The sequence below is a fragment of the Cynocephalus volans genome, chromosome 11 (assembly GCF_027409185.1).
Source record: "Cynocephalus volans isolate mCynVol1 chromosome 11, mCynVol1.pri, whole genome shotgun sequence".
Lineage (NCBI taxonomy): Eukaryota > Metazoa > Chordata > Mammalia > Dermoptera > Cynocephalidae > Cynocephalus > Cynocephalus volans.
This window is the reverse complement of record NC_084470.1, coordinates 101,340,458-101,357,501: the sequence shown is the minus strand read 5'-3', so window position 1 is coordinate 101,357,501 and position 17,044 is coordinate 101,340,458. Positions and strand designations below refer to the sequence as shown.

Genomic DNA, 17,044 nt, shown 5'->3' with positions numbered 1-17,044 from the left:
GGGCAGTCTTGCTGGGGGTTGTGTGCTGGTGGAGCCTGCGCTGACTCTGGTAGTCAGTGTCAGAACTGCAGAGCAAGCTCTCAGGGCCAAAAGTGGCAGAAGACAATGACAGAAGTGAATGCAACCTTGGGTCCAGGGTCTCCTAAACATCAAGGTGCTCTCCACTGCTAAAAGGTCTGAAACACGAAGTGAACCAGTCATAACCTTTTGTTGTGAGTTTCTGTTGTTGTGGGAGGTGACAGGAATTCATAATCCATAAAATACTACACCGCCCTCAAAATAAATCAGCTGAAACTCAAATATGGGCCACAGAGATGAACTATGGTGAATATCTGCCAAGGAGGAGCCAGTATCTCCAAACCTACCTGTCCCTGTTCATGAGTCAATCATAGCTGGAAGCCTCAATTCACCACCTACGGACTGTAACCTGCACTAGCCGAGAGCTCATGATTTAGCCCATGTGACAACTTCCTGAGGTCCCACTGTTGCCCAAACGCCACATTCCTTCCCAGGTTCAAATGCAAATTTGGCTTTAGAACTGACCACTGAACCATGTCCCACAGTCAACTAATCCAAACCAAACAAGCTTGTATCCTTCATTTACATGACAAGACCTAAATAGGAACTTGGGTGGGAACTTTGGCTATGTAAGATGACCCTTTTCCCTTGTTGGGGAGACACTGCTTTGGGAGTGACCCCAGTGCTCCCCTTACTTGTAGGTAACATGATGAGTAACCTAGATCTGGATTTGGATCAGAAAACTCAGGGTACCCTGGCTTTACCATCACTTAGCTTTGTGACTTTATGCTGGTTACTAAACCTTTTCATTTTTCTGAAACTTGGTCTTCTGACTGACAAAATAAGGAAAACAATACCCGCCATGTAGCGTGCTGAGGTTTGAATGAAATATTGCTCCAAGTCCTGGATGAATGTCAAGTGAGCAGAATCTGCGCTTAGCGCAGCGGGTGCAGCAGGGCTGAAGCCAGCAGAACCACGACTTGTTCTAGTCTTGAGAACTGGGTGGGCTGCATGGTAGGGGCAGTGATGCCGCTGTGGCCTACAGACCAGGGGAGAAATGAGTGGGGCAGAGAGACTTCGAAAGTAGGAAGATGATTCTGAAATGCTCCAGAAATCTTCTCTGAGCAGAATGTCTGACAAGTTCCCTACCTGTTTGAACTTTCTCTCCTAGAGAAAAATGCGGGTGGTCTCAGGCTCTGCCTCCAACGGAAAAGCAGAGGCTGGGGGTGGGGCTCTGGCACCACCACTTGTTTCATGTTTCTTATATTGGCAATCCAGGTAAAAATTTATTTGAAAAAAAATTCTGCTATTAAAAGAAAGTTTGTCGTAGAGAACAATTACTCTGATTACTAGGGCAGCTGCTCCTGGCTACCTGATCCTGAGTGTCAAGAATTAGATGTCAAAGTTAAAGCTACCAGCCCTTAGGAGGAAGAGACTCCTGATTAGAAGTCCTGATTGCAAGGACTGGAAAGAGGATGCTAGACGTACACATTCTGCCTTAAAAGCCTGTGCTTACAATAGCAGTTTTCAAAAGGTCAAAGAAAAACAGGGCTATTTCTATAGTGAGACCCTAGAGAAAAGGGGACTCAAAAGTGTCAAGAAGTACTTCCAACCATGCCACCTGAGGAAAGTGGCTCCAGATGTTAACAATACCTGTATGCAAAGCCTGGAGGGAAGGGCACCAAGGTGACTAAGGGAGGTGTGGCATGGGCTTGCAAGAAGAGTGACAGGATGGAAGTGACTGAAACCCAAAATGGCTAACAAAAATGTTAAGCACCAAAAAAGATAGGGGGGTGGGAATGGAGAGGGACTTCATTCGTGCATTTATCTAGCACCCAGTCACCAGGCACAAGGTCAAGTGCTTCTGGGGAAAAGGGAGGGAGAATTTCTTTCCTTTTTATATCATTCTGATGGGGTGCCAAGATAATACTGCCTTGTATCCCATGGCTTACAGGAAAGCACTGGAAACAGCTCCTTCAGCCTTGAGCTCCTGGCCAGATGCAAGCCTGGAGGAAGGGCAATGGCGGGAGCTAGGACAGACCCTGTGCAGGACTGGGACTCTCTCCTAACCCTCATAACTGCCATGGGACAAACCCATCGACCTGCCTCCTTCCTCTCTGAGGATAAGTCTGTCCCAGAAGGCTCCTCAAGCCCCCATTCAAGGAGACTTCTGCCAGGTCCAGGACAGACCTGCCAGGTCAGCGCCATGCCCAGGGGAGGGTAGAAGTGAGACTGAGCTGGGACTCATGGCCACACACCCATTTTACAACCGAGGAAACAGACTCAGAGAAGTTAAGTAACCTGCCCAGTGTCACAGAGTTAGTAGGTCACAGGGCCAGGACCCAAGTGCAGGACCGTCTGACCTCCTGTCTCCCTATGTGACCGACCACCTCTAGAGGCCTTGAACTGTAGAATCTGGCTGACCAAAGGAGGCGAGGAAGGGTGTTTGAGGCAGGGAGATGTGCCTGTGGAGAGGAGGAAGGCCCGGAGAAGACGAGGAGACCAGCAGTGCGGACCAGTCCGGGGCAGTAATTTACCAGGCGTAGGCAGGAGGAGGAAAGCCTTCCACAGAGGCACAGTCTTTGGAATTTCCTGTATCTCAACCTGGTTCCGGAAAGGTTTGTTTTGAAATTCCATTGAGTCTCTTAGAAAGTCCTCAGGAAAAGTGGCCTTCACTAATAGCTCATATTTCTCCTTTACTCCCGGAAGGGTGTTATTACTATTAAAACTCAAATCAATGCTTCTCATGACGCCAAGAAGACTGCTTGCTCCAGATCTGCTTGGTTGTGGCTGCTCTGAGCTGCTTTGACTGCACCAGGAGCTCCTTAATGCCTGGCCTCCTTAATGCAAGATTAATGAGCCCCGCAGGCTCTGCCCTCTCGCCAGGCTGGGTGAACAACCTCCCCACGAGACACCCTCTCACTCCACAGCTGTTCATGTGCATCCACCTGAAACACACACTGAAAATCACCAACAAACCAACACGTGCAACAACGGTGAGCACAGGCCAGTCTGATCTTCACTGGAAGGAGGGAATAAAGCTGCTCTGTCAACAGGATCAACTTCTTTTCTAGGGACCAGTTTCTTCTTGTTGAATCTTACCCATGGTTCTTTATGTCTGTCAATAAAATCAAAAGTTTCATACTGACATTTCCAACCAGCAAAGAAAGTAAAGGTGTAATATGCTTAGACATGCCCTCTCCCCTCCTTTTTTGCAGAAGTGATGGTGGGAACGGCAAAGGCTTCAAGCCTATTAGATCTGGGTTCAAATCCAGCTCTGCCACTTACTAGCAAGGTGGTCTTGGCTGGACAAGTTGCTTTCCTCCTATGACTGCATTTTCTCATTGGCAGAACCAGGTGAACACCTGCTGAGCTGTGCTGAGGACTAAGGGAAGGTCAAGTAAGAGCCAGCACAATGCCCGAAGCACAGTGAGCCCTCCACAGGCCTCGCTCTGTCCTTCCTTGTCCAGAAGAGATTTCTTTTTAATGGTTTCTTCTAGGAGTTCTAAAGTAGAACTTTAAAAATAATGTAGGTGAACACAGGAAAAGCAATTTTCATCTCCTCTCTCTCTGTCCCCACCATCTCAATAACTATCGCACATCGAAAATAGATGGCTGTGCCTCACAGGGTGTCTGCCCTGTTCTGTTTATAATGTCATCATCAGGGGAGGGAAGGTGGGGATGAGATGGTCCATAGGAAGCCCTGTACCTGTGAGCAGAAATGTGCTCAGCACCTAGACCAAGACCTGAGCTCCCTCTGGTTCATAGCTGGCTGCTCTCCTTCCACACGGGCAGTCATAGGGTGGCCATGTCCTCCGCTTCCCGGGACATCCACAGGGGCCCTCACAGACACGTGGCTGAACACGGGTTTGCCTGCTAACACAAACGTCTCCCTTGAGTGGAACAGACTGAGGGGCAGCAGACAGGCAGGAAGAGTCTAAACGCTGGGAAGCTGCAGGATCTAGCCCTGGGTACCCTGCACCTCACCCAGGCAGAGCAGCTCGCTCTCGTGCAGTCCGAGGAGGGTCTTGGAGCACCACCATCATACGAGTATCTTTCCCTGCTCGATGCCCTGAGCTCAGAGACAGCTGTCCTGGGACAGACTCTCATCTCCACAGGCCTGTGCCCCAAGTCATGGACGCAGCTCCACAAACAACTTTGCCATTCATACATTTGCCCTAACTCCTTCTGGAACCATTTAAACCGCACACATCCTTCCATGTGGAGTGGCACTTCCTTCAAGATTTTCCTAAACTTACCTTTTCTATTTCAAAGGCACCCCTCATCCTAACAGCCTCTCACTCCACATGCGACATGAGTTTACCGATTTCGATCATGACCTCTCTCACGCCTCACCTCTCCAGACCAAAGAGTCCTGGTCTTCGCAGATGCCTTGTCAGTGACAGCTGCCTTTTGTTCTGATCAGGCCATTGCCCCAGACTTGCCCACCCTCTGCAAGAAATACTGACCCTGCACGGCCAGTGGAAAGCAGAGACGGGGCTGCTCCCCCCCCCCCCAGGGACATCCTTTCTGCTTTTCTTGAACGCTTTGGGAGGCAGTTCACACACTGCAGGGAAAAGCATCCTTGTGCAACTCTGAGTCAGCCCAGTTCAAGCTGTACGACTTGGGGCAAGTCAGTTAACCTCTCTGGGTTTCATTTTCCTCATCTGTAGAATGGAGCTAACAGTGCTTACCCCCAGGGCTATTACTAGGTTTAAAGGGGATAGTGTGTATAAAGCACTTAGAACTCTGCCCAGCACGTGGTAAGTAATCCATACGTGCTGACTGTTGTCATTGTTACTGACTGCCCTTCATCTCTTCGGGGAAGCTCTGCTGGCTTCTCCAGCGGCACCCTTCTTCCTCTGCGCCTCCCTAAGGCCATGTGCATACCACTGGCATGGAACTTACCACGTAGCTGGAATTATTTAATCATGTGTTTGTGGCTCCAATGAGACCGGGTGCTGCAGATCTTTCTGTATCATGGGTCCCTCTGGCAATCTGGTGAATCTGTGTGTTCTGGGTCATGCACATGGCCCAGCAATGGCGTAAGAGGGTGTCTCCTGGGGAAGCCATTGACCCAGACTGCTGGAAAGCTCTTCTCAGAATGATGTCTTTAAATGCATAAAATTAAACGCATAGGATTATAAAGGAAACTGGTCATACTGAATACAGTTATCAAAATATTTTTTTAAAAACCAGATCTGTGATACGGTAACATATATGCTACTTTATTAACACATCAAGTAGATTTACTGCTGGGTCTAATAATTACCCTAATTGATGAACATAAATGATATTTTGAGATATTTACAACTGTAAGTGATATGAAAATATCTGTGACTTCTACTGGTGTCAAAGTCACAGGTACTGCTGAGATTTTTTCTGGTCAATTCCCTAGCTCCATAAGTAAAGGAAATGCTAAACATCAGTTACAGATTAGTGAAAATAGAAAGGTAATTCTTTTCTCATCGAAGCTCACAGACCCCTTGAAGTCTGTTGAGAACCTTGATTCAGACTGTGAGTTTCTAAGAGTTCATGTTCTATTTATCTTTGTAACCTCAGTGTCAAGCATAGAGCATGGTACATAGGAAGGATGTAACACACTGTTTTTTTAATTAATGAATTTAGGACATTGTGCCAAGTGCTACAAAACTGACAAGGCTTCTGCCCTTGAGAAGCTAAAATCTGTACACAAGTAACTGTGATACCAGATAAGAAGTGGCAAATGACACAATGGAGGAGCTTAGGAGGGTAGGTGGCCCGGGGTGTGTGTGCACACGTGCATATGACTGTGCATACACGTGTGTGTGCGTGAGAGGCAGGGAGCAGAGGACTGCAACGAGAACTGTGCATTTACAAATTATTTTTAAATTATTGGTCATGAATCTGTCTCCTTGACTTGAGTATCATGGCAGAGACCATGTTTTATTTATGTCTATGCAACAGGAATAGTGTGAAAATTTTGAAAATGTGAAACTAACATATTTTTCATTCCCTAATAATCATGTTCCCTGCAGCCTTCACACAAAACAGCTAAGCCTTTCCCCCAGGAGAGGAGCAGAGCAGCGAAGAAGGCCACAGAGAGGGAAGGATGGCAGACAGCGAGGCTGCCAGCTGCCGCTGTGGGCTAGGGACAAACCGCGCTGCTGCCTGCACGGGCGGGGCTGGGGAAGAGCAAAGCGGAGGCCCACGGGGGCACGTGTGCCTGCGTCTCCTCTCCCAGGCTAACCCTCAGAATGAGGGAGGACAAAGGAAAAGGAGGCAGGGAGGGAGGAAAAAAGGAAGAAGTCAGGTTAGGGAAGAAGCTAGAAGCTGAGAGTCCTCGCTTCTGGCATCCCTTTGAGACTCTGGGTACAGGAAACCACCCTGCAAGTGCCTCAGCACCAACATGCGACTCCACAGCAGAAAGGAAATGGTGACGTGCAGGCTTCTGATGCATGGGGTCTCCCGGCTTCCATGTGGCATGAGGGATCCAGTGAGACACATGTAAAGGGGCTGAGGACACAGAGGCAGTGACCCAGCCATGAGGCTGCTGTGGAGACAAGAAAAGGGGCTTTGTAGTTGAACTGCAAGGTGGACCACCCAGGCCAGGGACAGGATGGAGAAAGAGGCTGAGACTCAGAGATCAGAGCACAGTGGATAGGTAGCTGTGTGGGGACACCTCAAGACCAAGAGTCACAGCAGCCCTGGATGCCAGCAGGATGCCCAGGAGCCAGAGGGCAGGGCTCGGGAGGAGGGCTCAAGCCAGCACAGCCCTCCCCATTGCCACGAGGACATCCAGGCTTCCCTCCCCAGATCTGTGTAGGGAGAAAGGGGAGTAGAGAACATCTGAGAAGGCGGGAACAGCCCAGATAGAAAGTCTGCACCTGGAGTTAATTTGCCCAAACATTTACCAAAAAGAGACTGAGCTTACCTGAAGCGGCTAACTTAGCCTAAGGGAGTTACACTTAAGGGTCTTTCAGTATCTGGGGCAGCAGGGGTTTTCCTTGCCACATGAAAAGCTACAGGAATTAAAGGACACACTTTTTTTTTTTGGAATGTCTGGGTGCAATGCATAAGTTTCATCCTCCCCATGTCCCTCCACATCCCATTTGTAATTCTGATATCCAGTACAGTGTTAGGCACACTGTGGGCATGCAGTAAATGCTTATGAAGGTGAACTGAGCTTAGGTACACAGGAAGAAGTGACAGCTAATAGATGGCCACAAAGAGAAAGGAAACCAGAACAGAGAATCAGAGACAAAAGGACTGTAAAGAAGACAGAGCTTTGTGGGGCCATTCAGTGTACAGACAAATGGCTCCTGAGACTGTCACTGGCTCATAAAATCACATAACAGTGACTATTCATAATGAAGACCCAAGACATTTCTCTATTTAAGAAGGTAGGGAAATATTTTTTTTAGGAGGATTCACATCCAAAATGGTTACTTAAAAAAATGTATCATACAGGGCCGGCCCCGTGGCTCACTCGGGAGAGTGCGGCGCTGGGAGCGCTGAGGCCGCAGGTTCAGATCCTATAAAGGGATGGTCGGTGCGCTCGCTGGCAGAGAGTGGTGCAGACAACACCATGCCGAGGGTTGCGATCCCCTTACCAGTCATGATATATATATATTTATATATATATCATACAGGGCTAAAACTTAGCTAATGAAAAATTAATTTCCATGGAACATTCCACTCCTCCAAAGACATTGGATCAATAAAAGACAGCTGCACTTTGCCTGCCCCTCCCAAGATCTGTCCAGAAATGCAGTCATTTCCCTTTCCAGGACCCACCTCCAGATGACCTTTAATGGTTGCCCAGCTCCAGCAGGGCAGCCAATCTTCTTTAAAGTGGCCTGCAGACCTGCTTCAGCTTGCCAAGACCACCCACATCAGCACGTGGGAAGGCAAGGACTGACACTGGTCCTCTGTGAATGAGTAAAAAGGGGACACAGGCCCTCACGGGGAGAACCAGCAAGCACGGCTTCTGCATAGCAAAGGACACTGTCAACAAAGTGAAGAGACAACCTACAGAATGGGAGAAAGTGTTTGCAAACTACACAACAGACAAGGGGCTAATATCTAGAATATATAAGGAACTCAAACAACTCAACAGCAAAAAAACCAAATAACCCATTTAAAAGTGGGCAAAGGGCCTGAACAGACATTTCTCAAAAAAAGACATACAAATGGCCAACAGGCACATAGAAAAATGCTCAAAATCACTAATCATCAGGGAAATACAAAGTAAAACCACAGTGAGATATCATTGAATGGCCATTATCAACAAGACAGAAATAGCAAATGCTTGTGAGGATGTGGAGAAAAAGGAAATCTCCTACATTGTTGATGGGGATGAAAATTGGTGTAGCCACTGTGAGAAACAGTATGGAGCTTCCTCAGAGAACTAAATATAGTCATAAAAAATTATGACCCAGCCATCCCACTACTGGGTATATACCAAGCGGAAATGAAATCAGTTTGTCAAAAGGACACCTGCACTCCCATGTTCATCACAATGCTATTCATAATAGCCAAGAGATGGGAGCAACCTAATGTCCATCAACAGATGAATGGATAAAAACTGTGGCATACATGCACAATGGAATACTACTCAGCTATAAAAAAAAAAAAAGATATCCAATCATTTGCAGCAACATGGATAGAACTAGAAACTATCATGTTAAGTAAGTCAGGCACAGACAGACAAACACCACATGACATCATTCATATGTGGAATATAAAAAAAAAAAAGTGGTTTTCATAGAAGTAGAGAGTCGAACAATGGTTACCAGAGCCCATGAGGGGAAGGAGAAGAAGTGGACTAATGGGTACAAAACTGTGCTGTCTACCCTAAGTAAGTCATTGTATATAGCACATGCATGTATTCAAACAACACACTGTATTCCACAAATATATACAAGCGTTAAAATATTTTCAATAACAACAAAAAATTCCCAGCTGGCCAATTAGCTCAGTTGTTTAGAGCGTGGTGTTGTAACCAAGGTCAAGAGCCAAGGGTTCAGATACCCATACTAACCAGCCACCAAAAGACAAAAATTAAAAAATTAAAATAAATTTTTAGAGGCTGGAGTGCTCCAGGTCGTGGGGAGTGAGTCAGGGCCTGTGGAGGGAGTGCCACACACGGGCTTTAACAGAGAGGTAGAGCAGGTCTCTCTGCAGCCATGTCAGTCAAGGCGATTTCAGAGCAGATGGGCAAGGAACTCCTTTACAAGTACATCTGTACTACCTCAGCCATCCAGAACTGGTTCAAGTATGCCCGGGTCACCCCAGACACAGACTGGGCCCACCTGCTGCAGGACCATCCCTGGCTGCTCAGCCAGAGTGTGGTAGTCAAGCCATACCAGCTGATCAAACGTTGTGAAAAGCTTGGCCTAGCTGGGGTCAACCTCACTCTGGATGGGGTCAAGTCCTGGCTGAAGCCATGGCTGGGGCAGAAGGCCACGGGTGGCAAGGCCAAAGGCTTCCTCAAGAACTTTCTGATTGAACCTTCGTCCCGCACCATCAGGCGGAGGAGTTCTATGTCTGCATTTGTACCACCCGAGAAGGTGACTATGTCCTGTTCCACCATGAGGAGGGGATGGATGTAGGTGATGTGGATGCCAAAGCCCAGAAGCTGCTTGTTGGCATGGATGAGAAGCTGAATCCTGAGGACATCAAAAAACACCTGTTGGTCCACGACCCTGAAGACAAGAAAGAAATTCTGGCCAGTTTTATCTCTGGCCTTGCTTCAATTTCTACAAGGACCTGTACTTCACTTACCTCGAGATCAACTCCCTTGTAGTGACCACAGATGGTGTCTACGTCCTTGACTTGGCAGCCAAGGTGGATGCCACAGCAGACTACATGTGCAAAGTGAAGTGGGGTGAAATAGAGTTCCCTTCGGGTGGGAGGTGTACCCAGAGGAAGCCTACATGGCAGACTAGGATGCCAAAAGTAGGGTGAGCCTGAAGCTGACCTTGCTGAACCCCAAGGGGAGGATCTGGACCATGGTGGCCAGGGGTGGTGCCTCTGTCAAGTACAGTGATACCATCTGTGATCTAGAGGGTGTCAGCGAGCTGGTAAACTATGGACAGTACTCGGGTGCCCCCAGCAAGCAACAAACCTATGACTATGCCAAGATGATCCTTTCCCTTATGACCCGAGAGAAGAACACAGATGGCAAGATCCTCATCACTGGAGGCAGCATTGCAGACTTCACCAATGTGGCAGTCACATTCAAGGGCACTGTAAGAGTGATTCGAGATTATCAAGGCCCCCTGAAGGAGCATGAGGTCATGACCTTTGTCCAAAGAGATGGCCCCAACTATCAGGAGGGCTTACAGGGGATGGGAGAAGTTGGGAGGACCACTGGGATCCCCATCCACGTCTTTGGTACAGAGACTTACATGCCGGCCATTGTGGGCATGGCCCTGGGCCACCAGCCAATCCCCAATCAGCCACCCACAGTGGCCCACACTGCAGACTTCCTCCTCAATGCCAGCAGGAGCACATCAACTCCAGCCCCCAGCAGGACAGTGTCTTTTTCTGAATCCAGGGCTGATGAGGTAGCACCTGCAAAGAAGTCCAAGCCTGCCATGCCACAAGATTCAGTCCCAAGTCCAAGATCCCTACAAGGAAAGAGTGCCAACCTCTTCAGCTGCCACACCAAGGCCATTGTGTGGGGCATGCAGACCCAGGCTGTACAAGGCATGCTGGACTTCGACTACGTCTACTCCCGAGACAAGCCCTTGGTGGCCGCCATGGTCTACCCTTTCACTTCTTGCCATGAAGAAGCACCCAGAGGTAGATGTGCTAATCAACTTTGCCTCCCTCTACTTTGCTTATGACAGCACCATGGAGACCATGAATTATGCCCAGATCTGGACCATTGCCATCATAGCTGAAGGCATCCCTAAGGCCCTCACAAAAAAGCTGATCAAGAAAGCAGACCAGAAGGGCATGACCATCACTGGACCTGCCACTGTTGGAGGCATCAAGCTTGGGTGCTTTAAGATTGGAAATACAGGTGGGATACTGGATAACATATTGGCCTCCAAACTGTACCACCCAGGCAGTGTGGCCTAAGTCTCACACTCTGGAGGCATGTCCAACGAGCTCAACAACATCATCTCTCAGACCACAGATGGCATCTATGAGGGTGTGGCCATTGGCAGGGACAGGTACCCTGGCTCAGCATTCATGGATCATGTGTTACATTACTAGGACACTCCAGGAGTCAAAATGATTGTGGTTCTTGGGGAGATAGGGAGCACTGAGGAATATGAGATCTGCCAGGGCATCAAGGAGGGCCGCATCACCAAGCCTGCTGTCTGCTGGTGCATTGGGACCTGGGCCACCACGTTCTCCTCTGAGCTCCAGTTTGGCCATGCTGGAGCTTGTGCCAGCCGGGCTACTGAAACTGCGGTAGCCAAGAACCAGGCTTCGAAGGAAGCAGGAGTGTTTGTATCCCGGAGCTTCGATGAGCTTGAAGAAATCATCCAGTCTGTGTATGAAGATCTTGTGGCCAATGGAGTCATTGTACCTGCTCAGGAGGTGCCACCCCCAACAGTGCCCATGGACTACTCCTGGGCCAGGGAGCTGGGTCTGATCCGCAAACCTGCCTTGTTCATGACCAGCATCTGCGACGAGCGAGGACAGGAGCTCATCTATGCCGGCATTCCCATCACCAAGGTCTTCAAGGAAGAGATGGGCATCATTGAGGTCCTTGGCCTCCTCTGGTTCCAGAAAACGCTGCCCAAGTACTCTTGCCAGTTTATTGAGATGTGTCTGATGGTGACAGCTGATCATGGGCCAGCCATCTCTGGGGCTCACAACACCATCATCTGTGCATAGGCTAAAAAGGACCTGGTCTCTAGCCTTACCTCGGGGCTGCTCCCCATTGGGAACTGGTTTGGGGTGCCTTGGATGCAGCAGCCAAGATGTTCAGTAAAGCCTTTGACAGTGGCATTATCCCCATGGAGTTTGTGAACAAGATGAAGAAGGAAGGAAAACTGATCATGGGCATTGGTCACCGAGTGAAATCGATAAACAACCCAGACATGCGAGTGCAAATCCTCAAAGACTGTGTCAGACAGCACTTCCCTGCCACCCCGCTGCTCGATTATGCTTTGGAAGCGGAGAAGATTACCACCTCAAAGAAACCAAATCTTATCCTGAACGTGGATGGCTTAATCAGAGTTGCATTTGTAGACATGCTTAGAAACTGTGGGTCCTTTACTCAGGAGGAAGCGGATGCATATATTGACATTGGAGCCCTCAGTGGCATGTTTGTGCTGGGAAGGAGTATGGGCTTCATTGGACACTATCCTGATCAGAAGAGGCTGAAGCAGGGGCTGTATCGTCATCCGTGGGGTGATATTTCATATGTTCTTCCGGAACACATGAGCATGTAACTGAGCTGGGAACACTACTACAGTAAATTGAAGACAGGGACTCCTCCCCTGGGAAATAGTGTGCACACAGCTGGCAGTGGAGCCTGCTATAGGATGAGCATGGAACGTAAACAGCCACCAGTGTGCAGGGACCGAAGACCAACACCCACAGGCTAACCCCCGTTCAGTCCATACAAAGAAGCTTAATACTTTTTTTTATAAGCATAGAAATAAACACCAAGACAATACTTGTGAAAAAAAAATTAAAATAAATTTTTAAAAATTTCCCAAATAATACCATCATTTGTTTGAATTTAGTCATGAGAAATAACTCAGAAAAGAGATGACTCTAAGAGAAATACAGCAAGAGTGACGTGGAGATTAATTTCAGAAGTTACGTTAGTTCTACCAAGTTCTAAGGAAAGACAATTCATAATTCATACCAAGCTTCATCACTGTACACAATTTCCTGCAAACAAGGTTTAACTCATCCTAAGATTTCACCACAGAGAACAAGAGAAAATCACCCTCCTATCACAGACACACCTCAGCCCACGACGGTTCAAATTAATGATTTTTCAACTTTACAAAGGTGGGAAAGCAATGCACACTCAGTAGAAACCACGAGTGCCCGCGCTACCACTGCTTCTCACTTTCAGTACAGCATGCAATGAATTACATGAGGCATTCAATGCTGTATTATAAAATGGGCTTTGTATGAGACGGTTTTGCCCAACTACAGGCTAATATCGGTGTTCCGAACAAGTTTAAGATAGACCAGGTTAAGCTATGGTGTTTGGTAGGTTAGGCGTATTAAATGCATCTTCAACTTACGATATTTTGTGATGGGTTTAATGGGAGGTCACCCATTGTAAGTCGAGGAGCATCTGTATATGGTTCAAACCTGTATGACCCCACCACACTTTGGGCCACAAGGCTGAGGGAACTCCCGAAAACCGCCCCAGATCCTGCCTACTCCATAGTTCCAAGAACTCAGAAAGGGGCAAGGGGCCACTGCTGGCCCATAGGGAGCCTCTGTGCATGTAGAAAACAGCAGACACAGGTGCAGTCCAGAGCCCAGGAGTGGTGAGCAGATCCTCTCCTTGCCCGGCACCCTTGGGCCTGATGTCACCTGCACAGCCCTATCACAGGAAGCTGACGCTGGCCTTATCATAAATGTGGGAAGATGCTGCACCTACTTACCAAGTCTCCTTGGTCAAACCCTCTAGTCACTTGGAAAGTGCCCGTTTGCTGAGAATGCCTCTTCTTGAGGAGTGATTTCTTGCTTGACTCCGGTGCACAGCAGAGAGAAGTGAGTTCTCAGCAGCTGTCTCCAGTCTCTTGTCCACAAAGGCAACATCTTCCTCTGTACTCAAGATTGGAGGGGGACAGAACGCTACAGGGGTAATGTCATCTGCCATTAGCAATTAGTATTCTCTCAAAAAAAAGTTTTTTAAAGAAAATTTCTCACCGCTGCTACTGGACGTGATCATCACAATGTCAGGATGTCCAGGTGCAACTGTCAGTAACAGCAGCTTTCATTTTCTCACTCCTCGTGTTTGATAAGGGCCTCAGGGATGGCATCTCACTTATTCCTCCCAATTGGGTCCTTACATCCTCTGTTACATGGAGAAGGAGGCAGGGGCTCTGGGATGACTCTAAGCGACTTGCTTATGGTCTCACAGTAGGTGTTAGAACCAGGACTAAGACACCCCAGCCCTTTTCCTCCTCTGGCCGTCCAATATTCAGGGCAGGGTTGTTGGAATTGCTCTGAATAGAGAATCCTTCTATTGTGTTCTTGAAAAGTTCCCAATTGCTCTGGTGAGACTCAGCAGAGGCTCCTCCGGTCAAAGTGTATCTCTGTGTTTACTTCTCCCACCTGACTGGCCCCCCCGTTCAAGGACTCAGTGCACTGGCTGGGTGAAGGGAGACCCATGCGTCCTGCTGCCTCTGCTGTCCATCGTCATTGTCCCAGGATTCCTTATTTCCCTGAGTCCCAACCTCAGGAGCACCTGCAAGGCTCACCATGTGGAAGCCAAGGCTGTTGGCTATGTGTCAGCAGCTGCACCTCAGGGCAAGTTCTGCGTCCTTTGTGGGTAGACCAGTGGCTCCCAGAACCCATCAGGGGCTCTACCATGCAGGGTCCAGTGTGGCTCCCTGGTGGAGGCAAGTCCTGGCTATATGGAGATATCACTGTATTATATCACTGCCAACCACCACTCTGCAAACTTTTTTTGGCCTGGAGTCTGACGGCCATTAGCACCATCCTCCACCCACAAGGCTTCCAGATCCATCTGCCATTGGACAGCTTCATGCCAAGAAAGCAAACCTCAGGCACCGTGTTCACTCCTCACCCCTGATGGTGTGACCTTTCCTCTAGCACCCTTCCTCTTAAGCTCCCGGTACTCTCTGGGGGTGACCTGCACCTTAAGTCAGCAGCCTTACCAAGGGGTAAAAAGAAGAGTAAGAATAGGGAGTTTTCCAGTCCAGTTTTATATTTACAGTCAGGGAGAAGGCTGAAACTCACATGCTGATAAAATTTGGGGATTATCTATAGCCTTCATTTACCCAAGTTATCCTATTCTTGATCAAATGAACAAGGAAATAACTGTGGGCTGTCTGTTCTGACAATGACTTATAAACTCATTCTAAAAAAACTTGAAGCACCTGTGCCTGAAATTGACCTGCCTTTCCCCATGTAAGTCCCACTGAACACCCCTCTACCCAAGGCTGTAACTTCCCTTCCTCTGACTTTCCCCAGCATTTCATCTGCACATCCCTTTTCTGCTCTCCCTGTTTTATAGTCATCTGTGCTCTGTGCTCATCTCTTACTGTGAGTCCTGGAAGGCACACACTTCTGCTTTAGCTCTGTATCCCCGAAGTTCTTACTGCTGGGCCTTCTACTGGGTGGAGTTCAGTGAAAGTTGACTTAGTGAATGGACAGATGGACGGATGAATGGATGGATGGATGAACAGATAAATGGCAGGATAGACGGATGGATGACAGATGGAAAGAGGGAGAAGAGAAAGGACACTTTTCCTTTGTGCATGCTACCACAACCGGCTCTCTTTCTGTATTTCTTTGGAAAAGCAACTCACATCCATTCTCATTACCACACACATTTGATTCCTAAGCACGTTCTCAGCTGGGCAGGTTTTGCAATTTCTCTACTGCCACCACGAAATGAAAAGCACGCCAGCACACTGTAGCAAGGAAAAGCCATAAAGGCCCAAAACTTGAAGGGCTAGATTCCCAACCAAACCACAAACCACATATCACCGTTCTCGCTTCATATTTAAGAAATAAAATTTTCTGTTTGGAAAATTCCCCAGGCCTTCCTTCTCTCACCTGCTTAATATGCCTTCCAAGTTCACATTTTAAGTCTTAAAAAGGAGATTCAGAAAACAACGAATGAGAAAATAAAGTCTACACTAAGAAAAATAAAATAGGTTAGTTGACAGCAAAAGGAATATCTGCCAATAACATCACCATTTGTCTTAGTTACTGCATTTAACTTTCTCTCTTTCCTGGCATTAACAGAAATAAAGCCACATGTCTCCAGCCTCATGCAGCTAATGCACAGTTAGCACCCCAGGCAACAAGAGCCAGAGTTCAAGTACAGCAGAGACAAATTCAGGTAAACAGATTGTAGACATGATGGACTGCAGCATTTAGTCCTACGGTACTATTCACCATCGCTGGTGGGTGTCACATAAAAACAGAGGAGACCTATGGTGGAACAGCCCCATGTAGCCAACTAGGGCCTCCACATCACAGAAGTATCCACCCATCAGAAGTAAAAGATGGAAGGATGGCAGAGAGAGGGGAATGCAATGAGAAGCACTGCCAAATGGTGATTTGGGGGTCTTCCGTTCTAATAAAAATGCCTTGTACCCACATACTGCTTTTGCTGCACCCCATCCCCCCTTGTCATGATCACTGCCAGAGGTGCCCGGCTGTGTCACCAGCATAGTCCCGGTGACGGCATCTCTCACGCAGGTCCCTCCAAGCTCTCTCATGGATCCATCCACTCAAAGGTCACTACTGAACTCAGATGCTTAGATTTCAACATCAGATTCGTACTATTTCCTCTTGTGATATTGATGAAGGGCTCAGAGCAATGATAACTGCTAACAGTTAAAAGAGTAATAATAGCGATGACTTAGATTCAATTTGGTGGTATGTTAGAGTTCACAAAGCATTTCTGAATTCCAGCATCACAGACAGACCAACCCGCTCCCTACCACAGAACCATCACCCTGAGCCAAATGCAAACTTTTCCTGTTTTCGTTATTCTTCCCCATCCAAGCCAGCTGTGAAACTTCATGTGCCAACAAGCTCTGTCATTTCCAGCAAAAACAAAGCTGAACCTGTGTCCCCATGTGGTTGGGGCTGAGCACGACTAAGAGGGCCTCTGAAAAGCATGGCCTGGCCATCACAGCATGCCACACTGCCCACATGAAAGCCCTTGGTGACCTCCAGGCCTTCAATACTATCTGCACAAGGCAGAAAATGAGGTACTTGGGGCCTGAGACTTTAAAACAGCAACTCACCTGATGAACTCACTCATGGCATGAGGCCTCAATTCACATGACATTTTGTGACTTTTCCAACCAGGCTGGAAAGACTCTGTCTGACCAAGCCATCT

At 48.0% G+C, this 17,044-nt stretch overlaps 1 protein-coding gene and 1 pseudogene across 1 annotated transcript in view; one reads left to right on the top strand and one right to left on the bottom strand.

The window, feature by feature from the left end:
- The window catches only part of SUSD4 (sushi domain containing 4), a 132,431-nt gene that overhangs the window by 81,934 nt on the left and 33,453 nt on the right, over window positions 1-17,044 (bottom strand). The gene's annotated exons all lie outside the window — the stretch shown is intronic.
- Window positions 9,168-12,424, top strand: LOC134390926 (ATP-citrate synthase-like; annotated as a pseudogene).